This window comes from Triticum urartu, chromosome 4, assembly GCF_003073215.2.
Source record: "Triticum urartu cultivar G1812 chromosome 4, Tu2.1, whole genome shotgun sequence".
Classification (NCBI taxonomy): domain Eukaryota; kingdom Viridiplantae; phylum Streptophyta; class Magnoliopsida; order Poales; family Poaceae; genus Triticum; species Triticum urartu.
The window spans coordinates 553,292,916-553,303,477 of record NC_053025.1 but is presented as its reverse complement, the minus strand read 5'-3'; the positions used below and the strand labels follow the sequence as shown (position 1 = coordinate 553,303,477).

The following is a 10,562-nucleotide window of genomic DNA, read 5'->3' as shown; positions in this document are numbered from 1 at the left end:
CTAGCCAGGCCCAATGGCCACCATTATCGTAATTAGAGCATGAAAGGCAAATCTATACCACCACCGGTGGCGCCCATAGTGGACCCGTCAATGACCTGATCGTATATGGCCAGGCACCGCTGCCATGCCCTGACTGCAACTGTTGCTATTGCTGGCTAGGTAGCCACCCATACGTCATTTGCCGCAAGGGGAGACAACCACATCACGCTACCTCGACTTCCATATTCCGGGCCGCCGTCGCCCCACACGACACCACCATTGAAAAGACCCCCACCACCGCCCAGTAGTAGGGTCGGCCGCCACCGCGGTACAAGATGGCAACAATAACAGAGGTAGGAGTCATGTCGGTGTTGGCTATGGGGCGCTAGGGTTGGCCCCTGGTGTCATCTAGGGAACGCCGCTAGGGGTACTTGGTGCTACCTTTTTATGATGTTGTTCTTTGTCAATTTTACATATTGTTGATATATATGCACAAATGGCTATAAATCATTGCCGTATGTATGAATGTTTCTGCCATTGCATTGGCACACAAAATTTGACCTACATCATACACAGTTAAAGCGGAAAAAACATGTGCAATGTAGGGGCACAAAGCGCATGATTTGAAGCTAATCAATTGTAGGAGATGTGGTGCAACACACACGATCGGTTTGCCAATGTCATGAAGGATTGGACCCCCATCGCAACGGAGCTTCCGAAAAAGTTGTGTACATCGTGACCCAACATCACACAGAGTTGACACTCAGTTTAGGATGCGATCCTCACATAAGCAATAAGCTGTTTGTGAAGGACATTGGCTAGCCCTGTTTGCGATGAGCGTATCTATAGTAGCACATATTCTTAGAAAGTTAGAACTCCATTTGAATACCCATGCACAAGCATGCTATAGTGCCAAGCAAATTACCGGTTCATGGACAATAACTATTTATTTCCGGGTTTGCTAAAACAGCCGACTAAGAATTAACCAAGTCTCAGCCGACTGCTCAACCGTTGAATCTTTTGCATGCAAATTTGTGCTGGACTGAGCATTTTGTCCCACCGTTTGCAATATGTTGTCATACTTGTTGCAACATCTGTCATTGCTGGTTGTAGCATGTCCTCTCACCATTCACAACATCTTCCTTCCTTGTTCGTAGCACGTGGTCTTGATGTCGCTTGAAGCTACGTCAGTATTTCCCCAAAAAGGAAGGGATGATGCAGCCCAGCGGCAGTAGGTATTTCCTTCAGATGTGAAACCAATGTTATCGAACCAGTAGGAGAACCAAGCAACAAAACGTAAACAACACCTGCACACAAACAACAACTACTCGCAACCCGACGTGTAAAAGGGGTTGTCAATCCCTTTCGGGTAGCGGCGCCCAAGATGGGCAAACGGACGTGAGAGAGTTGTAAATATTAATAGATAGAACGCCAAATAAAATAAATTGCAGCAAGGTATTTTTGTATTTTTTGGTTTAGTAGATCCGAAAATAAAAACAAAGGAAAATAGATCGCAAAGGCAAATAATATGAGAAAGAGACCCGTGGGCCGTAGGTTTCACTAGTGGCTTCTCTTGAGAAAAATAGAAAATGGTGGGAAAACAAATTACTGTTGGGAAATTGATAGAACTTCAAATACTCATGACGATATCCAGGCAATGATCATTACATAGGCATCACGTCCAAGATTAGTAGACCGACTCCTGCCTGCATCTACTACTATTACTCCACACATCGACCGCTATCCAGCATGCATCTAGTGTATTAAGTTCATGGAGAAACGGAGTAATGCAATAAGAATGATGACATGATGTAGACAAGATCTATCTATGTAGAGATGACCCCATCGTTTTATCCTTGGTAGCAACGATACATACATGTCGGTTCCCTTCTGTCACTGGGATCAAGCACCGTAAGATCGAACCCACTACAAAGCACCTCTTCCCATTGCAAGATAAATAGATCAAGTTGGCCAAACAAAACCAAAATATCGGAGAAGAAATACGAGGCTATAAGCAATCATGCATAAAAGAGATCAAATAAACTCAAATACTTTCATGGATATGAAAAGATAGATCCGATCATAAACTCAAAGTTCATCGGATCCCAACAAACACACCGCAAAAGAGTTACATCATATGGATCTCCAAGAGACCATTGTATTGAGAATCAAATGAGAGAGAGGAAGCCATCTAGCTACTAACTACGGACCCGAAGGTCTAGAAAGAACTACTCACGCATCATCGGAGAGGCACCAATGGAGGTGGTGAACCCCATCTGTGATGGTGTCTAGATTGGATCTGGTGGTTATGGACTCTAGGGCGGCTGGAATTGATTTTCGTCGACTCCCCTAGGGTTTCTGAAATATTGGGATATTTATAGAGCAAAGAGGCGGTCCGGAGGGCACCCGAGGTGGGCACAACCCACAAGGGCACGCTTGGGCCTCCTGGCGCACCCTGGTGGATTGTGCTCTCCTCGAAGCACCCCCAGACGCTGCCTTGGCCCATTAGGTGTCTTCTGGTCCATAAAAAGTCTCCGTAAAGTTTCGTGGCATTTGGACTCCGTTTGGTATTGATGTTCTACGATATAAAAAACATGCAAAAACAACAACTGGCACTTGGCACTATGTCAATAGGTTAGTACCAAAAAATGATATAAAATGACTATAAAATGATTATAAGACATTCGAGATTGATAATATAACAACATGGAACAATCAAAAATTATAGATACATTGGAGACGTATCAGGTCTCACCGGTCGCAACATCCGCCATTGATAGTTGTAGCATGTAGTCACACCGGTTGCAACGTCCGTGTTTTTGCTTGCAAAACTGCTTGCAACATTTGTCGTCGACGTTTTTAGTATCTAACTATGTCGCTCGTAGCACACAATTACGTCGATGTCACTCAACTGAGTTCTAGCCACACTCATTCTTTTCCTCCGTTTCTTGTACATCGATGACACGAAGACACCTTAAGATGCTGCATGTGGTTAAGAGTTAAGTAGAAGGCATCCAGTGTCTCATTATCAAAGTCTTCTAGCTATTTGTAGATCCCAAGAAAGGCCTCGAATGAAACTAGGAGGCAACTAATTAATCAAGATTCTTCCATGGAGGAAGGTCTCACGTCAAATAAACTAAGAAGGCCTAGCTAAAGAGGGCAAGAAAGGATCCAAGTCTCGTTTCTTTGTAGGTGAAAAATTTAGCCACCATATTGCATGTCACGGGGAAAGGCCTTGGAAGGAACCAGGAGATAGCTAGTTAATCAAGATTCTTGCATTGAATGGATCAAGATCTCTTGTCAAATAAACTAGAGACACCTAAAGAGGGACAGAGAGTCCCCAAGTCTCGGTTCTTGTACAAATAAAAAGCCTTATAAATTACCCTGAGGATGCATTCATCTCACCATAACTCACTAAGGAAGCTCAGTTAGTCACCATGGATAGGACTAGATTAGCAACGCTTAGCCTCCTCGTAGTTCTCCTAAGCATTGGCTTGACGAGCGTGGGTCCAGCAAAGGCCAATGCCGAGGGAAGTGGTGAGGGAGAGGGGAAGGATGGCGTATTCGTGAATAGCGGAGGTGGGAGTTCATGGAGTAGCACCGGGTCCGTCGAGAAAGGCCCCGACAGAGGGTCCACATGCAATCGTTGGAGGTGGTGGAGCCGGCGGTGATGGTGGACCAAACAGTGGAAGTGGATATTGCCGTGGATCCGGTAAAAGCTCAGGATCTACCGAGAAGAGTTATCTTTATCATGGATACGTTGCGGCAGGCGGCAATGGCGGAGGTGGCAGTGGCGGACAAGCCAGAGGTAACCCAAGATCCAACAGCAATGGGACCGGTGTTGGCTCTGGCTCTGGTACTAGTTCCGGCACAAGCTATCAGATCAGTTCTTGGGAAGCGAATGCCAATGGTAATGGTGGTGGCCAAGGCAATGGTCAGAATGGCGGGAGCGGTGGCAGCAAAGGTGGTGGATCTGGATACGGTGATGCAAAGCCTTGAAACCAACTGCAATTAGTCAATCTCAGATGTCGGTTCCCCTATTACAAGTTATAAGGTCAGTCCTCTTTTATTTCTACCATTTTAATCTTTAATGTTTTAATTAGTAAGAATCAATAAAGGGGTTATTTTGGTTGAGAAAGTATTTTTGGTGAAACAATGAGCAGAGTGTCCTTGCTATATGGTCGGTTGGTGTGCGCTTCTGTCCTCTTTGTTGGATCACCAAATGTATTCAAGGTTGTATTTCTACCATTTTTTGCGGGGATATTTCTATCATATTTGATGATTTGTTGTTTCCGATTTTGACTCTGGCACAAGCATGTCCTCCTTGTGGGACAGGGAGTAATTCTATGTGTGTGTGTTGTATGCTTCAGTGCTATATTTGCATCATAATTTGATATTTATTAATCCAAGCTTGTCGAATTTGCTTTCTCAATGTTTAGTGGACAGAGGATGTAAAGAGGGTTCAGTGTGCAACCGAGATACCTTTTCCGGGTTTAGGGTTGTGAATAAATTGGTCATGACTCATTACCCATGGAAGTGATGTGATGGAAGGCTGATAAAATTTGTTTGTATTGAAATCGTACAGAGAATGTCGTACGTGTAGCAAGGTTCTTTTCGATTTGATTTTAATCTAGAGTTAGCTAGTTCAGAGTATGAACTTCAGAGCAGACCTTGCTATATATCGATCTGAAATGATCAAGCACGCATCACACTCACTTATAATGCACATGTGTATCGTTCAGTCGATTACTTTCTCAAATTTGTTTTTGTTTGAAATGGAAGTTATCATGCATTCATTAAGATGAAAAGAGTTGCTCAGTTAATTAGGGAAAATCGAGCGAAAACCAGATTTCCCAGTTGATTATGGAAAACCGAGAAAAAACCATCACAACTGCTGAGCGGCACACACATGAAACCCCACGCACACCACTTCAATTAGAACCTCGTCGAGACAGCGGGCAAGCGTCATCGTCATCACTCCTCCCCTAGAGGCGTCGTCGCCATACCTAAACCTTGAGCAAATGACTCCGACTTCACCATAAGCGGTCGTCGACCCAACACACACTGCAAAGTCCAGGTGAAGATGTATGAAGATCCGCGCCAAAACTCAGCCACCTGCGACCAGATAGCGCAGCTCTGACTCTGATGGAGCCATGAAGGACAAAACCAGGAATGGCTGGCGCCGCAGAAGATCGCCGAACAGATCTCCTACAGCCAGTCATCGTATACCACAGAGGCTCCGCCACCGCAGCTTCAACTTCTCGGCATCAAACAAACCGATGTAATTTCGCGAACACGCCGAAAAAGAGCCGACTACCTCAACCAGTGTCGCGTTGCCGACATCACTCCCATCACCATCGTTGCCACAAAAGCCTGAATACCACAATCGCCGCCATTCACCTATCCCGCTTGCCGATGTCGAGCTCCGAAACGAAGCCCCCAAGAGAGAAGACCGACACCAAGGCGCCGCCATCGTCCGATCACACAAGATCAAGGGTTTCCCCTGGAGAGGCCGTGATGGCCGGATCCGTGTAGGAGGGGTGCGGAAGAAATGCAACAATGCCTCCAAGAAGGTCGACTACGGCCTGCCACCATTGTTGGTCACGACACAAGGCCGAGACAGGGTTCTCACCCAATCTCCCTCACCACCCCGGTTGCACATCATCCCGCACTGGCGCCGACAAGCCCACCAATCACTGTCACACCATCTGAGCTGCCCATCGATGAAGAAGCATCGAGATCCGCTGCAACCAACCGCACCATGCGGAGACCACCAACAGCCAACCTCCACCACAAGGCGCCAGGTCCATCCACAGTCGTACGAACATAGAATCACTGGACGCAGCGCGAGCCACTGTTTCCTGCCGAGTACCATGCCGAGAGCAGACCAAAGAGTGCCGCCCGAGGCCAAGAACCACCATGGTTCCGAGCAGTGGCCAAGCTGGTTCTGAGCCGTGGCCAAGCATCAGATGCACCTACATGCCCGACGCACGCCACCGCGGTTTCCGAAGACCAGATCTGCCACATCCATAGCCAGAGGCGCCCTTCATTGCCAACTTGGGCCTCCACTCAACACCAGAACCGCAACACCCAAGCCCCTTGTGCGCCAGCGTCGTACCCCCGTGGCCGCTCGCCCAGAACATCAAAACTATGTAGGCGAACTATAGCGGGTTTATGTGATGGTTTCATGCTGCGGCGTTCTAGGTTGCAAGCATGGGCTCGAACATGTCAGTTGTTTTTGTTGATGTGTTCTTCTCATGTTACAGTAAGACAATGGATTTTACTGGTAATGTTCTGACCCCAAGTGTTGGAAGGTTGTAGTGGTGTTGTATTGGGTGTGTTCTCCAGTCTGCCTTCGTGGTCTCGCGGACCCATTATTTGGGAGTAGTCCACATGGTTCGAAAATTTTGTGATGCTTTTCACCTGAGTTCCATAAATAAACTGAGAACTTCTCTTCTTCTTAATTAATTGATGAGACAAATATTTTGGCTTCACTTTAGAAAAATAAATAATGAAAGAATCATCATTTCATATGATACAACAACTACACAATGTAAAACATGGTACTTACACCAGAGATTATAAGGAAAATCGAGAGATGCCGGTAAACGTGCTATGGTTAGACAACCCAACAAAATCTTACTTTTTTAAAAGACACCAAAAGAGCATCTTCTTCCTTCGATAGTACCCCGCCTGTTGGAGACTTCCAAGTAGGTGTGGGGGTGGGGGGTCGCAAGCCATATGCGCCATTGACAACAGCGGAGAGGGCGGCGATAGTGGGTGAAAGAGTGTTCAACGGTAATAAAAAGTCGACATTATTGTCTAATATGCTTTGAGGATTCTAAATGATATATTAGACATGGTTGATATTAATCTACAAGAATGTATATGTCCCAATAAAATGCACATGCAATTAACTAGGTTGCCAAAAAAATAGTGCAAAGAGTATGTAAATACACTTTAGCTATATTTAAGTCAACCAAAAATTAATTTTGGGTCAGTAAATTTTGGGCCAATGATTTCTTCTTTAAGATTTGTCTACCTTTTTTCTAGGTTGGTCTGTGTGTTGTTTTGGGCAGTTTTTTTACTGACCACATATTTGGGTTAGTAAATTCTTTAATGGCCCGAAACCCATTCCAATGTGACATAGCCTTCCTCTTTCTGCTTTGTTTTTTCTGTTTTTCTATTTTATGCATTTTCCCCTTGTATTTACTAGTTGATCTTTATTTTCTTTGTGGGTATTTTTAGGATGTTAGGTGAGCATAAATATATACATACAAATACTATATAATATGTGCCGAAATTTCAATATTATATGATTATTCTTTGCCTATTACAGAAAGTGCAATTTCGTTGCAAAATTGTGTGCAAGTTATTTTTTCATTTCTTTCTTCTTAAAGGGATTTACCAACGCCACTAATTCATTATTTATTACAAAACTTCATTATTTTGAATCTGTTTTAGTTTTTAGTTCATTCCCATTCTATTTTAAGAGTAAATACCAATGCCAATAATCATCCGTACTTCGGTATTGTTTTTTTGAGAAAAATCACTTTTATATGATTATTTTTGCATATTTCAAAAATCCACAATTGTTATGTATAGTTTGTGCAAATTTAGTCATTGTTTCCTTTAGATTTTTTTCATTTTCTTTCTTCTTAAATTGTAATATCAATGCCACTAATTCGTTCTTATTTAGAAAATTTAAATATTTTTAGTTTGTTTCATTTTTCATTTTATTTCTTCTTATAGGGTAATACCAATTTAACTAATTTTCATTACATCTCAGTAAACATCTCTTTTGTGATATTTCACTATTATATTCTTATTCTTGCATATTGTAGAAAAACATTTTTTTGTGTACATACTGTGCAAATTTTATCATTATTTTATTTTATTGTTTTCACTTTCTTTCTCATTAAAATGGTAATATAAATACCACTAATTCATTACTTCTTAGAAAATATATTTTTTTGTGTGTAAGTATAAATGCACATACTAAATAATATGTGTGTAAATTATAGTAGAATGCGAAAATTGCACTATCATATGCTTATTATTTGTATATTTCAGAAATATTAATTTCTGTGCAAAGTTGTGTGCAAGTTTTTATTTTTTATATCTTCTTAAAGGATTTCATTCTTTCTTAAAAAAACTACACTATTTTATTTTCTTTTAGTTTTTATTTTATTTTTCTAAAAGGGTAATACCAATGCCACAAATTCACACTTTTTTAGAAAAAAATCATTCTGTTATTTAATATTAGATTTTATTCCATTTTCTTGTTTTGTTTTACTTTCCATTTTGTTTTCTTTTGTAAGGGTAATACCAATGTCACTAATCCATTAGGCGTACATAGTGCCGAAATCTCTCACACAAGGTGGGTCTGGGGAAGGGAATTTCTAGACGACCTTACCCTTGCATAATATTCTGCAAGGAAGAAAACATCTTTTTTGCATAAATTTCACTATTAAGTGCTTATTTTTTGCATATTATAATAAAACATTTTATGTGTAAATTGTGGGAATTTGTTTTAATATTTTATTTTCTTTCTTCTTAAATATGAATGCCACTAATACATTCCTGCCTAGGAATTTTTTTCCTTAAATTCCACTCCTATATGTGTATTCTTGCACAAATGCGCAATTTTGTGTAAATTGTGTGCAATTTTTATTATTTTGTGCATTAACTATTTCGTTTTCAATTAGAAAATTTCTTTTTTTTTCTTTTTTTCCTGTTCATCAACGGGTTGTTGTTTTGTGCTGGCCCAAGATGTTGTGGGCTTCTGTTGGTTTTGTACGGAAAAAGGCTTAAGTTGTGCTATAACACTGAAATTGACCGAAGCATGCTTTGGTTCGGTCGATTTGTTAGAAATCGATTGACCCAAATCCTAAAATCAGGCAACTACCCCGTAGCTAGTCCCGTATAAAAAAAACCTCCAGTTTCGGCAAAGATAATATTCTCTCCGTTTCAAATTACTCGTCACAAAAAATGGATGTATCTAGAACTAAAATACATTTAGATACATCCATACTTGCGACAAATAATTCGGAACGGAGGGAGCAGAAGCGCAGTGACTAGGGGCATCAGAGCAAGAGAAGCGTTAATAGGAAAGTTGTCATGTGATTTTCTAGAGGTTCAGATTTCTGAATCAGACTTGTTGGAACCTTATGTCAGATTAGTCTAAAAGTTTTCATTGAATATTTGGAAGACTAGAACACGAGAAATTATGATGTGTTGATCTTTTTTTCTTTTCTAGAATCCACGATCCATGTTTTTGATAGCCAATATGTCTGAGGGCTCATCTTTTAAAATTTTGGAACACAGACCAATTGTGAAATACCCACCACATTGGTTTCTAGTTCCGACACATGTTCAAAGAGTAAAGTGTGAATATCCATGAATAAAGCAAAAGTGTTTCTAGAGATTCCGAAATACCGGAGAAAATTGAAATATTCGATATGTGAATATGGTGCATATACACATTCCCTCGTATTTATTGAAATGAGAGCACCTCCAAATCCTCCAAGCAAGGAATGGGAGTCCGTTCTCCTCTAATCATGTGGATCATTCGCATTTCGCAACAAACAGAAGCACGATGGCCTACCTGCAGGATGCGGTATTTTGCCTTCAAGAGAACGCGTCAGCGGTGTGTAGTGTACCAGTCACTACAGAACACTTGTAATAAAATGGGTGATCTTTTTTCTCAGTTCTCACATATACTGCAGTATTCAACATTCGTCAGTTTATTTATTATCTGATCAAAGATTGGCACGCCGGCACTCCATCATTCGCTCTGTCTAAATGTGCAAAGGAAACAAGGACGGGGACGAGCTCTACACGCGGCGCCGCCGCAGGCCTCCACAGTTTTCTTTTTTGAGGTCGCGTGTTCTGAGCGCTGTCTGCATTCGGCGTTCATCGGCTTTGGTCCAACCGTTAAATCTTGTTTGAAGGGCCGAGGCCTAGTTTGGTGCGGAGGCCCACACCGTGTTGCTGCTGCTCTGGGTTGGGCTGCATGGAAAAAAAAATACCTGGGAATACTACAAAGGAATAAAAAACCCTGGGCCGACGCATTGAAAAGATGTTTGTGCGGTGAGGGTGGATCGAACACGCGACCTTCAGATCTTCAGTCTGACGCTCTCCCAACTGAGCTATCCCCGCTGTTGATATAAATAATTAAATATACACTTCAAAAATACAGAAGAGTAAAAACGCCTTGGGGCCGAGGGATTCCAAAAATTATTTTGCGGTGAGCGTGGATCGAACACGCGACCTTCAGATCTTCAGTCTGACGCTCTCCCAACTGAGCTATCCCCGCTAATACAATTTCAGGTAATTAAAACTTATTGGTGATTAGTACTACCTCCGTTCGGAAATATTTGTCATCAAAATGAATAAAAGAGGATGTGTTTAGATGTAGAAAACAACATCAACTGACTTATGCATCCGTTTTAGTTATTGGGAAGCTTCTACACCTTTTGGGCGTTTTTTCCTTCTTTTTTTCGTTTTCTGTTTTTTCAGGTCGTGGTATTTTCCTGTTTATTTTTTCTGTTTAGTTTTAGTTTTATTTTTATTTTTTTTCT

At 41.8% G+C, this 10,562-nt stretch overlaps 2 non-coding genes across 2 annotated transcripts; both read right to left on the bottom strand.

Moving 5' to 3' along the window:
• Positions 1–10,067: 10,067 nt before the first annotated feature.
• Positions 10,068–10,140, bottom strand: TRNAF-GAA. Its single transcript has one exon. It is a non-coding gene; the product is annotated as a tRNA-Phe (tRNA).
• Positions 10,141–10,224: 84 nt separating this feature from the next.
• Positions 10,225–10,297, bottom strand: TRNAF-GAA. Its single transcript has one exon. It is a non-coding gene; the product is annotated as a tRNA-Phe (tRNA).
• Between the last annotated feature and the right edge of the window lie 265 nt (positions 10,298–10,562).